Raw genomic sequence first — 18,984 nt, forward strand, 5'->3', positions numbered from 1 at the left:
GGAAAAAAATGAGAAATGATCATGGAACAGTGGAAATTAACCACTAACTTTTTAGAAAGTCATTACAGTGAGACAAAATGATCATTCAGGATGCAGGACTGTTGCATCTATTAGAGCATGGTGTTACTTTTCCCTTCTCATCTCAACTGCCCTGCATGTTCCTCATCTTGTCAGAGGCAGGAAAGGTAGTATTCTTGTACTAACCCAGAAGACAGAGCCCACTTACAGCTCAAGACTCAGGGAGCAGATAAATGAAAATCAAAGGACATAGACTTCAGTGGGCTGAGCAAGATGGGAAGGGCATAATCCACCCATCAAGAGTCAGCCGAGAAATCTGAAAGGAATTGAGCAAGATATGGGGGTGGTACCTGAAGAAGCCAGTGATGGGAGGTGCATGGAGTGGGGAAACTGGAAAACAAAGCTCAGCGCCAGCATCTTCCAGAGGACACCAGGGATGAGGTAACTCCACCTGAGACTCGGCAACCTTCACTCTCTCCTCCCATGGTCAGACCCAATTCTAAGAGTGCTAGATGTGGACGATGCAGGTCCTGGGAACTGACCATTGCTCCTAGGTAGAAAGTTTATGAGAGAGGCAGTGGAGGCATTTCTCTGGCATCAAATTTATCAACATTCTTCCCATGAGGATTTGAGGAGTGCCCTGCTCCTAATGGGAGTATGCTCCTACCTTTGTATAATGACACACAGAGTGAGGCTGAGTGTAAACAACTATACACACATGCTGCTGTGTCTAGTCATGTTCACATCCACACTCACACATACAGCTACTCCGGGCTGATACATTGGCACTTGGCACAGAGGTGCTTTGAAGGATCCAGGACCTGGGGTTCAGACGATAGTAGAGAGCTAGTAGGAAATAGTATGAATTTTGGGGGGAAAGATAGGACTTGTAAAATCAGAGAGACCATAACTCTTAAAAGTCCAGAAGTTAAGTTCAGATAAGTCTGCTAGGGTAGGAAATATCAAGTAAGCACCTTGGGGTCAAAAGTAGTGTGCAGAATCTGACCATCAGTTGGAGAGATGTCACCAGTGGCACAAGTAAGAGCACTCTGATCTTAAGGCAAAGGCTCCATCCTGTTTATCGTTGGGGATTGTGGATGCAGCCCTAGCCAGGCACCCTAGAGACTTATGGTCAATTCTTCTTCCTCCCTCTCCTGATTGCTAAGCTGGTGGAAGAAAATCAGCACCTGGAAGGATTTGGCCATTTCCAAGTTATTGTACAAACGTCCAGCAAAAAGTGACTGAGGAAGATATTCTGGCTTGTGCTTTATATTGTTACATTTTTTAAAAAATCATTCATTTACTTAAAAATGTATTATGATATACCCATGATCAAGAAACTGCAATGTGCTGCCATGAATACAAAGATTTATAAGAAAACTCCTGCTCTCAAGGAGTTTACAATCTAGAGGGGGCGAGAAACATGCAAGCAAATAGCTCTAATGTGAGTTAAAAATAGCCTGTTGTGAAGACAGAGGTGAAGGAGTGAATAATAATTATGGGGGAGAGTTAGGGGTTAGTGTTGTGGAGGAGGTGGCCTTTGATCTGGGCCTTGAAGCGTGAATGTGATTTTAACTGGGTGGGGAGATGGAGAGGAGGAAGTAGGAGGGAATTTTGGGAGGAGGGAACAGCCTGAATAAAAACATGGAGGTGTAAAATTATGTAGCAAGTCTGAAGAAAGGCAATTAATGCAGTGTGGCTAGAATTTAGGGGGCTGCTGAGGAGACGAGACTGGAAATACTTAGTATGTCCAATTAAGGAGGATCCAGGTAATTATATAATCCTCTCACTTAAACTGGCTAGTGGGTAAGGGACCTAGCGGGTCCAGGTCTAGATATAATACATTATTTAAAGCACACACAGTTGCTTCAACACATTTTGCCTTCCCTCTACCCCTTGCAGCCATACAATCCTATTCTTTGTGAGAGTTTGTATACCTTTTTTGTGCTTGTAAGCTCACACCCTATCTCCTTACCTATATACTCTCAGACCTTCTTAACAACTGCATTCTCCCACCTGACCTCCAGTGTGTATACCTCCTCACACCAGGGGAGTGGAGCAAGCAGGGGGCCAGGTGACCATTAAATAAACATCATTGAACTTGGTAGGAGGAAGCAGAAATGCATTGCAAATCAGGTGCAAAGCGGTGCATTCTGCAAGCTGGCTAGAATAATTTCAGACCCCGGACCTCCTGCTGAAGTGAAAAATGACATTTATAGGAGGGAAGCTTAGAATTAATCCTCCAAAATGATAGTAAAGTGAATTCTTTCCTGGCTCTGCTGTGACTGTTCTTCCTCCCATTTCTGTCACTCCTTATTATTGTAATGAGTTCTACTCTCCAAAGTGGATAAAGTCACCATTCAGATAAGATCAGTTTCGTCTGGTGCAGCCACGTTGATCTGATCACAGTTTGGACTGCGGGCTTTGAATTCACTTTGGGGGGGTAGGGGAAAGGGAAATAAAAATGCCGATCTGGCACAAAGTAGCTGCAATCATTAGTTTGCTGTCTTCAGGCCTGCTCTGAGCCGTACCTCAGGATAGCAGATTCTCTGGCTATTTCTTGGACTTTGGGACACTTTTTACCCCAGTCACCTTTTGCCCCATTCCAATATTTGAATCGCAGTGGAGGCGGTGTCACTAGGAATCATCAGTCTGCAATTCTTGGTGGAGTTCTCAGTGATGAGAAAGATGTCAAGTCCCGCACACCTGCTGAGCAGCATGGGAGCTCTCCGTGGTCCTGAGAAAACTGGGGCTGCTCTGCCGAACGGGAAGCTGTTGGGAGCTCTCCATGATTCTGCAAGCAATACACTTCTGTAGGGAATTTGAGGGGAAATTGTCCACAAACTACTCTAATAATGATGGCCCCACAGGAGAGTTGAGATAAAACCAGAGTAGCAAGCTGCTGAGGACTTGCTGAATGAATGTCCGCCCTAAAAACTAACGACCACTTTCACATTTGCTCTTATTCTGTGATGCCAACTGATTGTTTTAGAATGCTTCATTTATTTAGTTTTCTTCCTAGTGGTGAGGGAAAAAAGCAGATGCTTATATTAATTATAGGGTGTATATTATTGTCCACCTGAAGCACAAACATAATGAAAAAGAGCCACAATTCATTTATTCCACAAATATTTTGGGTGCACTTTTGATATGCTAGACAATATGCTAGATGCTAAGCCTTGGACAAGCTTATAGCTCGCACAGGAATTAGATGGGCTGTGACTCTGGGAAGGCTGCCCTTTTCCCCTAACAAGTACTGTTACCTGGTGACTGACCAGTCTGGACTTCAGTTCATGGTTCTAGCCAAGAAGAGACCTGGGGAAAAGTCATGGAAATGCGTGGGCTCCTTTTGTGACTCCTGTGAACCACTGTGTGACTTGAGTGGGTTCTAAAGGAATCAGAGGCCTCTACAATTCTATATGAACTAAATCTCCATCTCTGACTCTGTAAAGAGAAAGAGTCTCTTTAGGCTTGAATCAGCTTCCTGCTGGGATCAGGATCCCTCAGTGTGCACAGGGGTCTCTGCACTGATTGCCCTGAGGAGTGTGCTGTGAGAATGCCTGATGCTGATGTGTGCATGCGTGTTCATTAAGGGATGCACCTGGCAACATGATGGTAATACTTATACAGCACATGCTATATTCTGTCATTTGTTATGAGCGCTTTACATATATTAAATGATTTAATTATCATAACAACCTTTTGAGGTAGGTACCGTTATTATAACTATTTTATAGATCAGAAAAATGAAGCACAGAGAGGTTATATAACTTGCCAAAGACCACACAGCTGGTAAATTGCAGAGCCAGGATTCGATACCAGGTAGTCTGCTTCTAGAGTCGATTCTCTTAACCACTGTGCTATAAAAACCTGAAGCTTACAAATTCCTGGGAAGTGGTTACATGTTCCCTGAGGTAAGAAGAATATTCGGATGGCTTGATTCTCCCCTGCTCTCATGTCCTTTGTATAACAAACGTCTCTCACCTCATTTTATAGACTGACTTCTAAGAATGATGCACCTTAATGCTATTTCTGAAATTTTACTTACCTTTTAGCTGGAATTTTACCAAGTAATATTTGTCCTATCATCCTGAAAAAAAGTATTCATTCATGATGGGATACTTCCTATTAGTCAAGATTTAAGTCAAAAAAACCGTTTTTTTCAGAAAAGCCTTTTAGACCATGCAGTCTAAAACTGTTCTTCTTTCCCCTAGCTGCTTTTATAAAATTCTATGATTTTGTTTTCTTCATAGTAGTTATCACTCTTTGAAAGTATCTCATGTGTTCATGTGCTCTATTATTTTCTATTCCTTATCCCTACTAGAATATAAGGTACATGAGGACAGAAGATTTGTTTGTCTTGTTTACTACTGTATTCTCTCTACTTGGAATATGATATGGTTAGTAAATGAATCTAGGCCCAAGAATAATTTGGTAAACTCTTGGAGGAAAATCCAGAGAGAGGGAGAGAGTTAACAAAGTCCTCTGGATTAGGAGAGATTTGCAAGTTTAAAAAGAAGTTTAAAAAGGGAAAAAAGTCAACATATAGCTTAAAAAAGAGACCTAGTGGAAGAGACCACTTCCAATCAGCAAGGGTCACCAGCTCTTGGGAGCCAAAGCAAAGAGGTTTAGGTAGTGGTATTTGTAAGCCTGGTATGTCTTACCTTCCAGCAGAGCTAGTCTGCATGTCAATTCAACCTAGAGATTGATGTGAAGGAAGATGGGGTGTGATTTAGGAGAGTGAGGAAGTTAGCTTGAACCATAAGCATGTCATCATTTTTCCTTGACTTTTCCAGGAAGTAAAGGGGCATCTTGTCTTTTTTCCCCCTAGGTGTCTACCGTAGAGATCTTGCCCATCCTCAGCAACATGGTCTGCCTGTGCTTCAGGCCTAAGCAGTAATACTAAGAGGGTGTGGGGGTCATCAGCTTTTGAAGTGACTCACACTTGTTACATGAATTAGAAGACAAACTAGAGATAAGGTGATGGGGCATGGAAGAGCAAAACGGAGAGTTAATCTTCGAAAACTAAAAATGTGAGGCTATTGGCATATTTGGATGCTTCAGAGGTGATTTATCCATGTTTGGTTGATTTTCTAGACTTTTAATTTTCTTTCCAGTGTTTGGCATTGATAGTGCCAACTTATTACCAGAGGCTGCAAAGAAGAGAGAAGACTTGAACCAGTTAATTCAGAGTTTAGAAGCAGATGCATCAGAGCATTTGGTGGGGGAAGAGGTTGATTCCCTGGTCCCCATAGTTACATGCCAGATTTTCACACTTTGAGATTTTCTTAGTCAACAATTGGCCTAAAATCTATTTTCACCTCCAGTGTGAATAGGGCATTAATCACTGAAATCTGTTTCTCACAGTTACGCTTCACACAGGGCTCTGGTTTGCTTCCAGAGTGACCTTTGGTATAAAACTTTTGTTTGCTAATGCCTGTATTTGCCACATGTCCAATGGGCGGTGAAGGATGGGGAGGGTGGGAAGGGTTTCTCAAGGAGTTGTAGACAGGGAAAGGGAACATCAGAGAACAAGAGAACTACTGATTAGAAAGGAGAGAAAGAAAGTAGGGAACTGAAACTAATCTCCATTTAAATGAGGGACGCGGCGTTGGACCCTTTTGGTGGATAGCTTTGGGGGTGCAGAGAGGAAGAGGGAAGTGTGCAGGTGTGGAAGCCAGAATGCTCTAGATCTGAATTGCTTCCCCGAACCTCTTGCCCCAGCCTTATAGAACTCTTCCAAGTATTAAACGAGATAATATATGTGAAATGTCCAGCACAGAATAGATGTTAAACAAGTGGAAATCATTCTGGGCTTCATAAGTGCCCAAACTTTAAAAAAAAATTCATTTATCACGTATTTATTGAGAACTTTTAAATGCTATGTATGGTTACATATATGTGATCACTGCCCTCCTGTCTAGCGAGTAAAGGAGCAGTAGTCATCTTTAGGAATATTTCTTAGTGACTTAGTACTATCACTCTGCATTTACCTAACCCCTAGTGTGTACTCAGCCCTTAACTGCTTTGTAGGAAGGGAGTATACTAGTAGGAAGAGGGGCAAGTGGGCTTATGTGATGGTGTTCAAGAATACGGGAGACCAGGTTGGCGTAGAAGAACAGCAGAAAGAAAGAACCTCATTTATTTATTCAGCAGACATATATAGCCTAGCAGCAAAATCTTAGCCCAAGTAATGGGCTCTGATGGAATTTCTAGGTTAGTGGGGGCTTGGCATGAGAGAGGGCGAGGAAATAGGAGATGGTAAGCATGCAAGCTCATGAAGTTGTGGGCTGAGGAGGTGAAAGAATGAGTGGATGAAGACTTTGGAAAGGGAAGAAAAAAAGGAAATACAATTTGCAAGGAGAGTGGCCCAAGTAGTGGGTTAGGAAACCAAGCAAAGTGCTGGGGGTGGCTGAGTGGTATCAGGAAAGCAGATGGTGATCCTTGAGAAGGAGGGTGCAGATGGCATTGATGGTGAGGAGGCAGCGTGGGGTGAAGAACAGTCCCAGCTTGGCCACCCCAGGAGGGGAGAAGCTGGAAGACAACTCCCCACGCTGGGTGAGCTCTGTGACTCATCTGGCCCCCAGTGTGGCATCTGAAAGGGGTACCAGGAGGAAGGATGTGGGAGGCTGTGTGATTCTTTGTGATGGGCCTTGGGGGTTAAACATGAACCTCAAACACCCAGGAGCTCCTTGTGAGGAAAGAAAGTTCTCCTTCTAAGAAAAGAACACAAGCACCCTGTTATATTCAAATCCAGTCTCCCAGGTTAAGTTTCGACTGTCTGTTTGATCTTGGGCAAGTAATTTGATTGCTCTTGGACATGGCTTTCTCATCTGTAAAATAAAAACGTTGGGTTAGGTAATACTTAAAATACTTTTAAGCTCTAAATTCTATGATTCTGAGAAATAGATGAAGGTCTAGACTGCAGAGGACAGAGCAGACTTATTAGTCTATTACTGCTAGAGTTGTGTGTGAAGGGTAACTGTTAGAAACAATGATCAAATCCCTATGCACACTGGTGCTGAAGATAAATTTTAAGCAATTTTTGCTCAAGATGTTACAAGAAGGAGGATTTTGGCTTAATGTAATAACGTTTTTAAATATTGGAGTCATCCAATGATGAGTTGGGTTGCTTTGTGTGGTAGTGAGCTCCCTGCTGCAGGAAGTGATCAATATCAGGTTGAATGATGATGTTTTGGGGGCTGCTATAAAAGGAACTCCTCCCCCTGCACCCACCTTTACAAAACATCATGAAACATTATGCTTTCCTGCAGACTGGTTGAGCATGTGATTAAATGGTAAAAGGTGGTGAATCCCAACTAGTATTTCTCAGAACATGATGTCATTCATATTAACAGGTCTCCTGTGTGGAAAAAAGGGTTTTGTGGTAAAATAACTTTGGAGAACATTATATTAAACAATGTTAAGCAAGTTTCTCTTCTGCAAGACTTCTCAGAGACTTAAATATATTAGTGTGATTATGGATTTTCTGATCATATTTGACAATAGAGTCTTTCAGAGTATCTGATAGGTATAGTGACCTACTGAACCTACTTGGAGAAATGTTGCTTTAAGCTGTTGTTTTATGTTCTAGGTCCTTTGCCCCTAGAAAGAAAGCATCAGAAATTCTCTGCTGTCCTCGGCTAGGTCTGATGATGAAGCCCAACTTGGGACTTAAAGCCCTCGGGGAGGGGCTGGAACTCTGGATGATACTGTTAGACTGATTCGGCTGGTGACCTTAGATGAGTCCTTCCTTGTACCTCAGTTTCCTCATAAGTAAATGGGGAGAAATATGTTGAATCCAATCCTTTTTAGGGTTGAGGTGTCATGACAGAGCCCAAGGTAACACCCATGACATTGGAGTTTGAGTTTGAATCACCTGGGCATCTTCTTGAAGTGCAGATTCTGATTCAGCAGGTCTGCTGGGCTGGGAGCCGGGGGGGGGTAGGAGCTGCGAGTCTGCATTGCTGACCCACTCAGAGACAATGCTGGTGCAGCTGTGGTCACACTGAGAGTAGTGAAGGTCCAGGAAGCCACACAGTCTGGACCATATCAGGAGTATCTCCTCGTATGGAGCAGCTCAAGCGTTCTGGTGCCACCACTTTTCCTGGAGATCTGGTCTGTGTTTTCAAAAGGTATTATTCCCATGCAGAAGTAAGCCAGGCACCTCTCTTGTGTCCCTGTGGAGGGTTTGCCTTGGGCCCCTCCGAAGGGAATCCCTCTTCCTCGTCAGCTTCCCCACCCCCTACTGCCTACAGCTCCACAGTCGGTTAAGCTATTTTTTGAGTTTGAGTTAAAACCATTTCAGACATATTTTTAACTGCGGCCTGTTTGAAAAGCTGTTAGCATTTGGCAATCATTCCATCTTCAGCTTGAATCCTGGGGAGGGTGTTTTTTCTTTTTTTTCTTTTTTTCCTCCACAACCGGGCAAAAGTATATCATTTAAAAATAGTTCTAGTGCGTGGGTCCGAGAGAATGGCTGCTGGGGATGGGAATGGAGATGGGGCGTGCTTTGGACTCCACAAGACCATCACTGTTGGTGCTGCCTTTCCTGCCTGCACCCAGGCTGAGCTGGCTTTACAGTGTGAAGGGGTAGGGATGATATGAGGGCCGTCCAGCAGAGGGAGAGGGAGAGATGTTGGGAAGCAGGGGCTGGGGAGGGACACAGGGCAAATGGCACCGGAACTGGGGCTGACTGAACCTCCAGGAATGACAGCAGAATGGATATCTTTCCTGCCCATGATCCTGAGATTTTCTAGAACCAGCACATGACCATTGCCATTGTTAGGAAGCTTTTATTAAGGGCATCCTGGGAAGTAGTGCCCATGGGAAGTTGTTTTATTTTTTATTAAGTAACACACATAGCCTCTACACTGTGAATACCACTGTTTGAGTACTTTAAAAATATTAGCTCACTTAATCCTCCTAATAACTCTCTGAGGTAGGTCCTATTGTGATCCCCATTACATAGAAGGGGAAACTGAGGTGCAGAATGGTCAAGCAACTCGCCCAAGGTCCTGTGGCTTGTGGGCTGTAGAGCTGGATTCCAGCCTGCGCGGTCTGGAGCTGGAGTTCACGCCCTTTGCCACTACACTATGCAGAGATGCAAGTCCTGCTCTCTCGGCACTCGATCTGAAAGTGGCCTGTGCCAGCTGTCTGCTCTTACCTAGCTGGTGGGAGGAATGAAGTTTAAAACAGACAAGAACTTCTGTCATAAATGGAGCAAATGATGATTTTTTTTAAAGCAACCATCAAGTATTAATAGGTAACTCCCTGCCGCTCAAACATTCAAACCCATTAAACACTCCAAATATATCTGGACCATATTAAAATGTGATCCCCAAGCAGGAAATTCTAGAATTGCTCTGAAAATTATCAGCGTGGGAGGAAATAGTTTCCTTCTAGTGTTTTTCTTGTAAAGTTTTTTGGTGAGATATTCTCGCATCATCAGTCTAGTCAAGTTGCTTGCTCCTGGGTGCTCAGGGGAAGAAGGATGGCGCAGGGATGCCATTCCACGTCCTAGCCAGGATCTCCCCGAGGCTGGAAACGGCAGTCCTGTCCCAAAGGCTGGTTCCTCTCAGCTGGCAATGGCTGCTGAATTCAGGGAGATGGCTGAGAGGCTTCTACTGCTGCAAGCGCCTGAGAATATTTTATTTCCATGGAATAAGCAGGAAAAGAAAATGAGGGTAGAGGGTTCCCCACTGGAGTTGGAAGTTAAAGACTTTTTGCCTTCCTGGGAGCTAGCCTTTCCTGCAGCCTCTTTGGGGGTGGGGGGTGGGGGGTGGGGGAGTGGCTGATACCCTAGTGGAAGGAATGCCTGGAATTAGAAACATTCCCTGGGAACTAACCCCCTCAAGGCCTGAGTGCTTAGGCTTCCCTTTGGGCTTATGTCCTCGCGCGCCTGTAAATCTCACATCCACGTGTTCTCCTTCCGTCCTGTGACGAACAGCTCTCTGGATTAGGCGCCGCTTGCAGAATTTGGGGAGTGGTGCTCTTGACTCCCCCTGACTCACTGCTGGCCCTGTGTCCTCTTGCTGGACTGCAGGTTTAACTCTTTCTGTATAAGTTCTCTCCCTGGAGATGCCAGGCCCCTCTGTGTTACTGTCTACACTGCACAGTGCATGTCTAATCATACTAATTAATAAGCAGTCACTTATTAATAACACTGGAAACACCGTCACGTGGGTGATGGAATGTCAGACTCCAGGAGGCAGCAATGCAGCCCAGCTCTTGTGGGAGGAGAGGAGAGAACAGGGTAAGGGATATTCGAAAGCGGCGTTGGATGAACCGCTTTGAGCCAATAGCATTTGAGGCTGAATTTGAAATCTGCTCAGGAGCAAGGCAAGCGGGGATCTGAGACCTTGACTCAACTGCAGTGCTGGCTGGGGATTAGCAGAACTGTCCAATGCCCAATTTTTGTGACTTGGTCTTGGCTTGACAAGCCTTTGATATTCCCAGCGTTTGTTAGGGTAGGGCAGTGGGAACTCAGAAAGGGAGGACGGTACGTATACCTATTTAATGGATGAAGAAACTGAGGCCATTGACCATTATCATTGTTTTCCAGAGATTATTGAGACAATCAGTAAGTAAAAGAAAGAACCTGTGTAATGAAGGCAAAAAACTCCCAGAGAAAGCAACCTGAAATTCACATACCAAGAGTCATTAGGGCAACAGAAAGGTATATGTTAAGTCTTTTATCTATAACCCTGATTTTCTAGGCATAGTCTTGTTTATAAATATGCAATTGCATATATTTCGATAAATAACATAAAGCCAACTTGCTGTGAAGATTAAACGAGATAACGCATGCCAAGTGCTTACCTTAGTACCAGGCAGGTGAAAATAATGCTAATGATCAGGGCTGATAGCTGGTATGTCCTGTTAGGATCAAACCATTTGCTTATGGCCAGCCTCCAGTCTGATTGGCTGCTGCCATGCCACCTCAGATATTAAATATTTTAAATCCCACTCTGATAATGATAACTGATACTCCATTGTGGACCTTCCAAGTGCCATTTACTATCACAGGTGCTTTCGATATAATTGTCACAGGAAATGTTTGAGGATGGTATCGTTATCATTCCCACTTCACAGATGAGAAAGCTGAGACTTGAAATGTTAGTAACTTGGCCAAGGTCTCATGGCCAGCAAATGGTGCAGCTGGGATTTGAACCTAGATGTGCTCTTTGCAGAGCCTTGGGATCTTAACTAGGATGCTACCAAGTGGAGGCCCAGACTTGTGGTGGTGTTTGTTATTATTATTGTCATTCTCATCATTATATCAACTTGACTTTTTTCCCCAGAATGTCATGGACAACTTATTCTTTTGATTGGTAATAAAATTGTTCCTTGTTCCATTCTGAAAGCATTGGTCTGGCGCATTTGAGAAAAATTGGAAGAGTCCCTGTCCCATTTTGTTTTCCTCCTGAACTGAGCGAAGGCAGCAGCCTCACAGCCAAGTGAAGAAGATAGGTCCACCAGGGAACCTTCTAACCTAATGGGCTCTGATTGTGGTCCTCGCAGCTCAGGACAGAGGTGAGAGCAGTGAAAGGCCAGGGTCTCTGAAGGCTTCAGTTACCTCCATTGAGTCTTTCTTTAAAAAAATCAGTACCGTTGCTGGTGTGGCACCATCATTTGGGCAGACACCTGATATTGCTTTATGCTTATGGTTGCATGACATGTCTGATTGTCTTTATTGTTGTCCATCTCTGCTCTTTTGTACGTATCCATCCTCATAAATCCAGAGCTATCTGAGGGAATGCTGGATCACTGAGAATGAGTGGAGTGGTAGTTAGCTAAAATGCTGTAGAGGAGTGGGATAAAATGAGCCCAAAGATTTCATAATAAAAGGCAGACTAAAAGGATACACCAGAGTAATTGAAAGATAAATAACACTTGAGAAGCCCAAGAAACTACTAAATGGAATAAAGTGATAATGACAAGTATATTCAAAGTATACAAGGTAAAGTAGGTAAAAAGCAAAAGGACTAAAAACAAGTAAATGATAGTACCTAAGATGTCATAGTAAGCTAAAATATTAAAAAATTAAATGATGAAATAAGGGAATGCTAACTATAGGGGGCAGTCCAAAGTTAATAATCCCATGCAGGGGCAAAGGCAGACCCTTGGGCCAAGGTAGTGGACATTTGTTAAACATTTCGGTGGGGCAGGTGTTCTGCATGTATTTTATCATTTAATTCTCGAAACAATCCTATGAAGTAAGTACAGGCATTATCTCCATTTTGTAGGTGAAGACACTGAGACTTGGAGAGGGAAAAAATTATTCACATCACACGAAATTTGGGTGGTCAAGTTGGGATTGGAATCCAGGTACGTGTTTTAACCCTAGGTCGTCCTGTAGACATGCAGTGGACTTCTTGAGGGAATGTCCTTCCAAAGCTGGTGTTTGCTGGAGGAGTCCCATGGGAGGTGACATCTGCAGGGCAGTGAGTCCTCAGACTCTCCCTTTGGGCTTATACCCTCATATTCCCCAGAGGGGCCCCTTAGGTCTCTTCCTGCTGTTTCCAAAGGTGAGTCTATAGCTGCCCTGGCTAGTTCCAATGTCCTGCTGGATCATGGTGATGATCCTTTACATTGTTCTTCCCACAGGAGCTCTAGACAGCTTGCCCAATCCCATGCACTGTGTCCTCTGAAATTCCCTTCCACATTCTGAAAACAAATAAGGTACATGGACTTCAAGGAAGGCCAGGTAAGGAGGATATAGATCAGGAGACGCGGCATTTCAGGTCTAGCATAAACTGGTGAAAGTTGAGGTGTCATACATGAAATTAATCGATTATGTGCTGGGTACCATTGAGGTATTGAAGACTGGGGACCCAAAGAAACATAAGGAAGTGAGATTATTATCTGAAAGGTAAAACAGACGGAAATGCAGACTGGTAATGCTGGAATTGCATGTGTCCATTTAAGTCCAGCCCAAATGCCACTTTAGTCTACCAAGCTTGCCTTTATACCCCCAAATCTCCAAAAAAAATTTTATCATCTGCTTCTTGACAATCCCATAGAGCTTCCTCTACATTGCTTTCATGACTGTTATTTTTCCCTTGCTTTATAGGAACACACCTCTGTCTTCCACCAAAGCATAGAAGACTCCTTGGGGCAGGAAAGTTGACCTACTTGTTTGGTTTCCTGTGAGAATAATGCTGCATACACATGCTATCAAGTTTGCTAGGATGGTTGGAAGAATGTCCGGTAAAGGGCAGAAATATAAGGACTACTACCCTCCCTGAAAAGGAGGCAATATAACGTGAGGCTGAGCAGGCAGGCTCTGGAGTTGGATACACATGAGTTCAACTTCATTTTGGTTATTTCCTGCTGTGTGACCTTAGGGGACCCTCCATAAAGCTTTGATTTCCTCAACTGTAAAATGGATCTCAGTGGTCAACAGGCAGCAACCTCACTGGACTGAATGACCTGACCCATGTGCGGGCACGTGGTGAGCGGTCAACAGCTGTTAGCGGCTTGTCCTGCCATTGGTGCTGGCCGGAGGAAGGACCATGTGCCATGCAGCCCTTAGAAAGGGGAGGCAGGAGAAGAAAGGGGCAGGGCTGTTTATCCCACTGTGAGGCACCAGGGCCTGACGATGAACAGAACCTTGTGTTTGGTGCCACCGACAGTCATCCCTTGTTTAGGCTTGACTGGGGAAATGTTTTCACAAACGTGGACTACTTTGGCAAAACTGGTGATGGACTTTGAAGGGTTTGGGTGTGCAGTGGCAACGCCTAGGCCCCGAGCTCAGGGTGCGAGCCACAGAAGGGAACCATGCTCCTGGTCCACCACAGAGCCTGCTTCCTGCCTCTGTCTGTTTTAGCTCTCAGCCCCCGAGGATAGGGTGGGCTGTGCCTCTGTCTGCCTTCCCTGCCAGGGGCCTTGGAAGGGAAGCCCCATCTGTCACCTTCATTTGTGTCCCCAGTCCCCCGCACTATGTCTTGTCTTAAGCAGGCATTCAGAGGGCTTGCAGAGGAATGGCTTTGTGTCCTAGTTACGGCCTCCACCAGATGCACAGGGCTTGCCCTAATTTTGTGAGGAGGAGCGACTGCTCGGGGAAACTGAGGCACACTGGTAGGTCAGGGTCCTCTCTACTCCCTCATTCTGCAGTGAGACACATGCATCTTCCCCAGTGAGGAAGTGGCTTAGTCTACTGAAGCTGTAAATGAGGATTTTGTCTTTAATTCCTGCTCCAGTTCCAGCGAAGAACCTTCCTAGGCTGGGATGAGGGGAGAAATGAGCTCCTGACACTGCCTCTTAGTCGCAGGGGGCTGCAGGGTGCCCCTCCCTGATGCTATCTTCTCAGCTGTTGGAAAAACAGTCAGGGAGGAGGTGAAGCCCTGAGCCAGGCAGCCCGGCTGTCTCTTTAAATGCCGGGGTCTGTGTGGGAGAGGGAGGGGCCAGCTCTGGAGTGCGTGAAATTCCTGGGCTCCTCCGGCAGTCTCAGGCTTAGAGCTCAGCCCTACACATCTCCTCTTGCGTGCAACTCACTGAGAGGGAGAAGGAGTGTGTCCTCCCCTCTCGAAGCCGCCAGCATCTCGAGCCACCAAGGACCTGCTTTTCGCACCTCCAACACCCCCTCCCTTCTTCCCCGCCACTCCCTCCCAGAGAGAAAGAAAAAGAAAAGGAGACAGAAAGATTCCGGCATCTGAACCTCCCCAAAGAGGAAACATACCCAGCAAACTCAGTTGATTAAACATCAAACAAACAAACAGACCCCAAATCTTCTGTTCAACTGGAAAGGTAAGATGTGGGGGGAAAGGAAGGCAGGCGGCATGTGAAACAACTCGGGCTTCTTGTTCGTTCTGGGAAGAGGTTGCTCCTGAGAGGGTAGAAGTTTTCAGCTGGGAGCGACCAACCTAGATTTTTTTTTTTTTGAAGGCTGGATCGGAGAGCCTTGGCTGACCATGGGAATGGCTTTTCAACTGCCTTTCTTCTCCTTCAGTTTCTCCTGGAAGTTGGGTCCTTTTGCTCCAGATGTTGAAAAAGTCAGAGTGTTTTAGATTTTTAATCCTTTTTAAAGTCTTTCTCCTATTTGCTTGGATTGTTAGTCTGCAATGATGTGTACCTATCACTTCATTTTGGGCAGATACTTTTTTTGCATTTTGTGACCACTTTTCCCCTCATTATTATTCTTTTTTTTCTGGGGAAGGGGATAGTTCACATGAGAAAGAGAAGAAGGGGAGCTCTGAGGATCACAAGAAGACAAAATTGAACTGAGATAGGGATTTCCCTAGCTGTTGAGGAATTGAGGGGTGTGTGTGTGTGTGTGTGTGTGTGTGTTTGAGTGTGATTTTTTTTTTTTTTGGAAGATGTGTGAGGAGGTGGATCTTGAGTCTGAAGATTCAGGCTGGAGTCCTGCTATCTTGCTGTGGAGGTGGGCATACTCAGAGAAGGTGAAAAGGGAGTGTGTGTGTGTGTGTGCGTGTGTGCGAGCACTCCTGTTTGGATCCGCTACAAGGGAATCTTCCTCCTCTGCCTTCCATTTGTTTATATTAATGATTTAGTAGCAGGCTTGCCTGAAAACTTCCACTCTGTGTAAGCACTGTGGGTTTTTGTAAGCTCTCAGTGACCTTAAAGGCTGGTTCGATGTATTTTTTTCTAGGCATTGTGTTGTACCCAGAGTTTTAGCTCTTTCCCTCTCTCTTTTTTTAATCACAAAACTTAACTGCTTTAGAAACATCATCTTGATGACAAGGGGAAAAAATCTGTCCCCCCCATCCCTTCCTAGGCCAGTGACGTAATACCAACCTATGGGCTCGGCTGCTTTGCAGGTGACTTACCCTGTGATTACTTGTTAAAAAAAATAAATTTCTCCCTTCTTCCATTAAATGCATTCTTCTTTTGATTTGGATGTAGAAATATCATCATGCTGTGAGAAAATTTTATTTTTGATAACCATTATTGGGGTTTAGGTAAAGTAGGATTTCTCTTCCCTGATCATTATTAAAAATTTTTTGTTTAAATACAAAGGTCAGAGATCATCCAGAGCTAGGCTAGGATGGAGCTAGACAGAGTCGGACAAGATAGGAGAGCTGGGAAAAGGGGAGCTGTCATTTCCCCGCTTCCTCCGGTCATTCCCGCTTGGGGAGATAGTTTTCTTTTACCTCCACAATCCACCCCAACATTCTTAATTCCTCCTCTGCTCTGGGTCCTGTGGATGGCCCTGGAGGGACAGGGATGCTCCTTGTCACACCTGGAGGACCGTGTCGTTTCGGGGGTCAGATGACCGTTTGCCTTTGTGATGAAGGTTCCAATGGAAATTTGAACTCCCAGTGCGCTGGGTGACTTAGTACCTGGGATAGTCTATCTGGGGGCACCTGGAGGTTACGTTTGGGGAGCCCGAAGAACTAGCCTTTATGAATTTGCCATTCTGGGTAGAGCCTCCCTTCATCATTCAAGGGCTTGCTTCTGCATCGCCTTTCAAGTTAAAATGGTCCCGCTGGTTATGATGGGCAAGTTTACCTAAGGGCAACTGGGTACGTGGCTGAAGGATGGAGGGAAGAGAGAGACACAGCAAGGCTGGTATTTTTTTTTTTTTTTTTTAATCTTCTGGCTTAATCTGCCTCAGTCATATTGGGGCGAACGATATTTCAGACGGATGCTGGTTGTGCAGAGACATTCCTATTGTTTGAATTTTTTTTTTTTTTTTTTGGTTGGGGAGTGGAGAGTAAGGGCTCTTGGCCCATTTTCTGCAGCCTGGGGTTCATCTGGCGAGCCAGTCTTCCTTCTGGAAGAGGGGAAAAAGGCTGGACGCTGGAAGTTCGCTATTAAAGTGAGCAACAGGGCTGGGTTAATTTTTTTAAAACAATCGGACTGTGCGAATGCCCTTTTCTGGAGCTTTCCGGTCCTTTCTAGTGAAATAATAATTTTTAAAAATTACTTCTTAAGATGAGGGGGCCAGCAATCAAAGGGATTCTAGATTTTGAGAGACAACTGCATCTTTGCTTCTCTGGTAGCTCCCTATTATTAATTATTAGGGGTCTGATGGAGGTCTGGCCTCCTTTTTTGTTGATTTTAATGCTGCGTTTCTACTGAATATGTTGATGATTTGCTGCTTATATAAGGGAAAGGATGTATCGAGGTGGTTTGATGCTTGGGGTTTTGAGATCAGCTACTGAGATTGGGTGGCGGTTGATGTATTTGTCGATGTGCATGGTAGGAAGGTCTTTTCTTTTGGGTGGTGGGGGGTAAGGGGATGGTTGGAAAATGGTAGATGAGATGCTACAGCAAATGCGGACATGAGGAGAGGCGGAGGTGAGGTCGGAAGTCACCGGCTTGCAGAATTTCTGTCCTGCATCCCCCTTTCTCTCGTTCCTTGGGAAAAAAAAATCCATTATCTCTAAAAACACATTATTCTTCAATTGGCCTTTTAGAGAAAGAAGGAGAAGGAGGGGAGGGGTTAATTTGGTGAGGGGGCTTGGTTGTAATTAGCCCACTGCTGCAAAACTGAGATACAGAAATCCATCGGCACCAGCTTTGGGGGCACAGAGAGGCAGCAGAGAGATGGGGGACGGGTTGTCAGTCTTGGATGCACAGTGGAGCGGTGGGGTTGGCGTTTGGGTATTGTGTGTGTTTGTGTCTCTGTGTGTGTGTAGTTTTTTCCGCCCTACCACCAATTTCCCCCTCTATCCTCCCCCAATTCTGCTGTTCTCTTGCTTCCATTGGCACACACCGCTCTCCCCTACCCCCGTATACCCCCTCCCCCTTTCCTTTAGTCCTTTCTGTCTGGATGAGAAAATTCTGATTCTGATGGCTCTGCGGCTCTTTTTTTTTTTTTTTTTGCAACACAACAGTGGTGCGATGGCCTTTCCTACATGCCACACGGATGCAGCCTTCTGATAGGAGGGCTAAATCGGCACATCTACACACGCACGCACTTTGCACACACTCTTGCACACACACTCTCTCACACACACACAGGCGATCAAGGGCTTGATTTCGTTTGGTTTCGCTCCCCTTTACGGCTGTCCCCACCCCTACCTCCACCATGGCTCCTTTCCACCCGTCTTCATACGGGAAATGCAGTAACGATACCCACGTCTTCTCCCCACACCGCTCTCTTCTTTCTTCTCGCCATTATTCTTTACCAGAAGCTGTGGTGTGTCGCAGTTCATGGGATTAGCGTGTTGGAGAGTCTTTGGGGAGGGGACCTCATAAGAAGGGGGTTGGAATGGGGGTAGATGACATTAATGATTTTTTTTTTTTTTTTTTTTTGGCCAAATAAGCACCCGGTGATAATGATCCAATTTAACCATCCGTGTAATATATGTTTGCGGCACATCAGAGGAAGGTTACACGGGGAAAGCAGAGTCTGGACTGGGTTACCTCTGGGGAGATTTGATGCCTGGACAATAGAGAGACAGATGCCCTCTCTCCACACACACATATGTGTGCTCTCACACACACCAACACACAGCTCTGCTCAGTGGGCTGTGTCAAGCCAGAGGGCACTGCAGAATCTCCCAGAGTTGTCGTGGCTCGTGGGGAGTCTGGCGTGATGTCTTTGTCCTACCCAGCCCTCGCTCTCCGGATGATGCCTGTTCTTAAAATTCTTGGTGGCCTTTGTGTTGCCTTTTGGGTGAGGGCTGGAGGGGTGTTTGCGTCTTGTCCAACGCCGGTGTGCTCCCAGTCGGACAACGTGGATTGTCCACATGGTGCGTGCGGTTCGAGCGGGGGGTGCCTGCCCGTCTGTGCTGCGTGAGTGTGCTCGGTGGGCACGGGCGCGCGCGTGGCTCTGGGGAGCTCTGGGGGCGACAGGGAAGGGAAGCTCCCCTTCCCTCTCTCGTGGGGGAGGAAGGCAGTGAGCGGCGGTGTTTGGTGGGGGCGAGAGGGCGACGCAGTTTTCAAGGTAGCTGAGAAGACGGTGGGGGGAGAAGGCGCTCGTCTCCAGCCGCAAGCCTCGTGGGGGAGCCCCGCTCCCAGGAGCAAGCCCGTGGGTGGGTGTGCGCTGGAGGA

General features: G+C 45.5%; 1 protein-coding gene across 7 annotated transcripts in view; it reads left to right on the forward strand.

Moving 5' to 3' along the window:
- Positions 1-14,486: 14,486 nt before the first annotated feature.
- NRXN3 (neurexin 3) overlaps positions 14,487-18,984 on the forward strand; it is a 1,690,724-nt gene continuing 1,686,226 nt past the window's right edge. For all 7 annotated transcript variants that reach the window (XM_059914768.1, XM_059914763.1, XM_059914764.1 and 4 more), the window contains exon 1: positions 14,487-14,769. The gene's annotated coding sequence lies outside the window, so the exon portion shown is untranslated. The remainder of the gene's footprint in view (positions 14,770-18,984) is intronic.

Source organism: Balaenoptera ricei, chromosome 2, assembly GCF_028023285.1.
Source record: "Balaenoptera ricei isolate mBalRic1 chromosome 2, mBalRic1.hap2, whole genome shotgun sequence".
In the NCBI taxonomy this organism is placed as follows: Eukaryota; Metazoa; Chordata; class Mammalia; order Artiodactyla; family Balaenopteridae; genus Balaenoptera; species Balaenoptera ricei.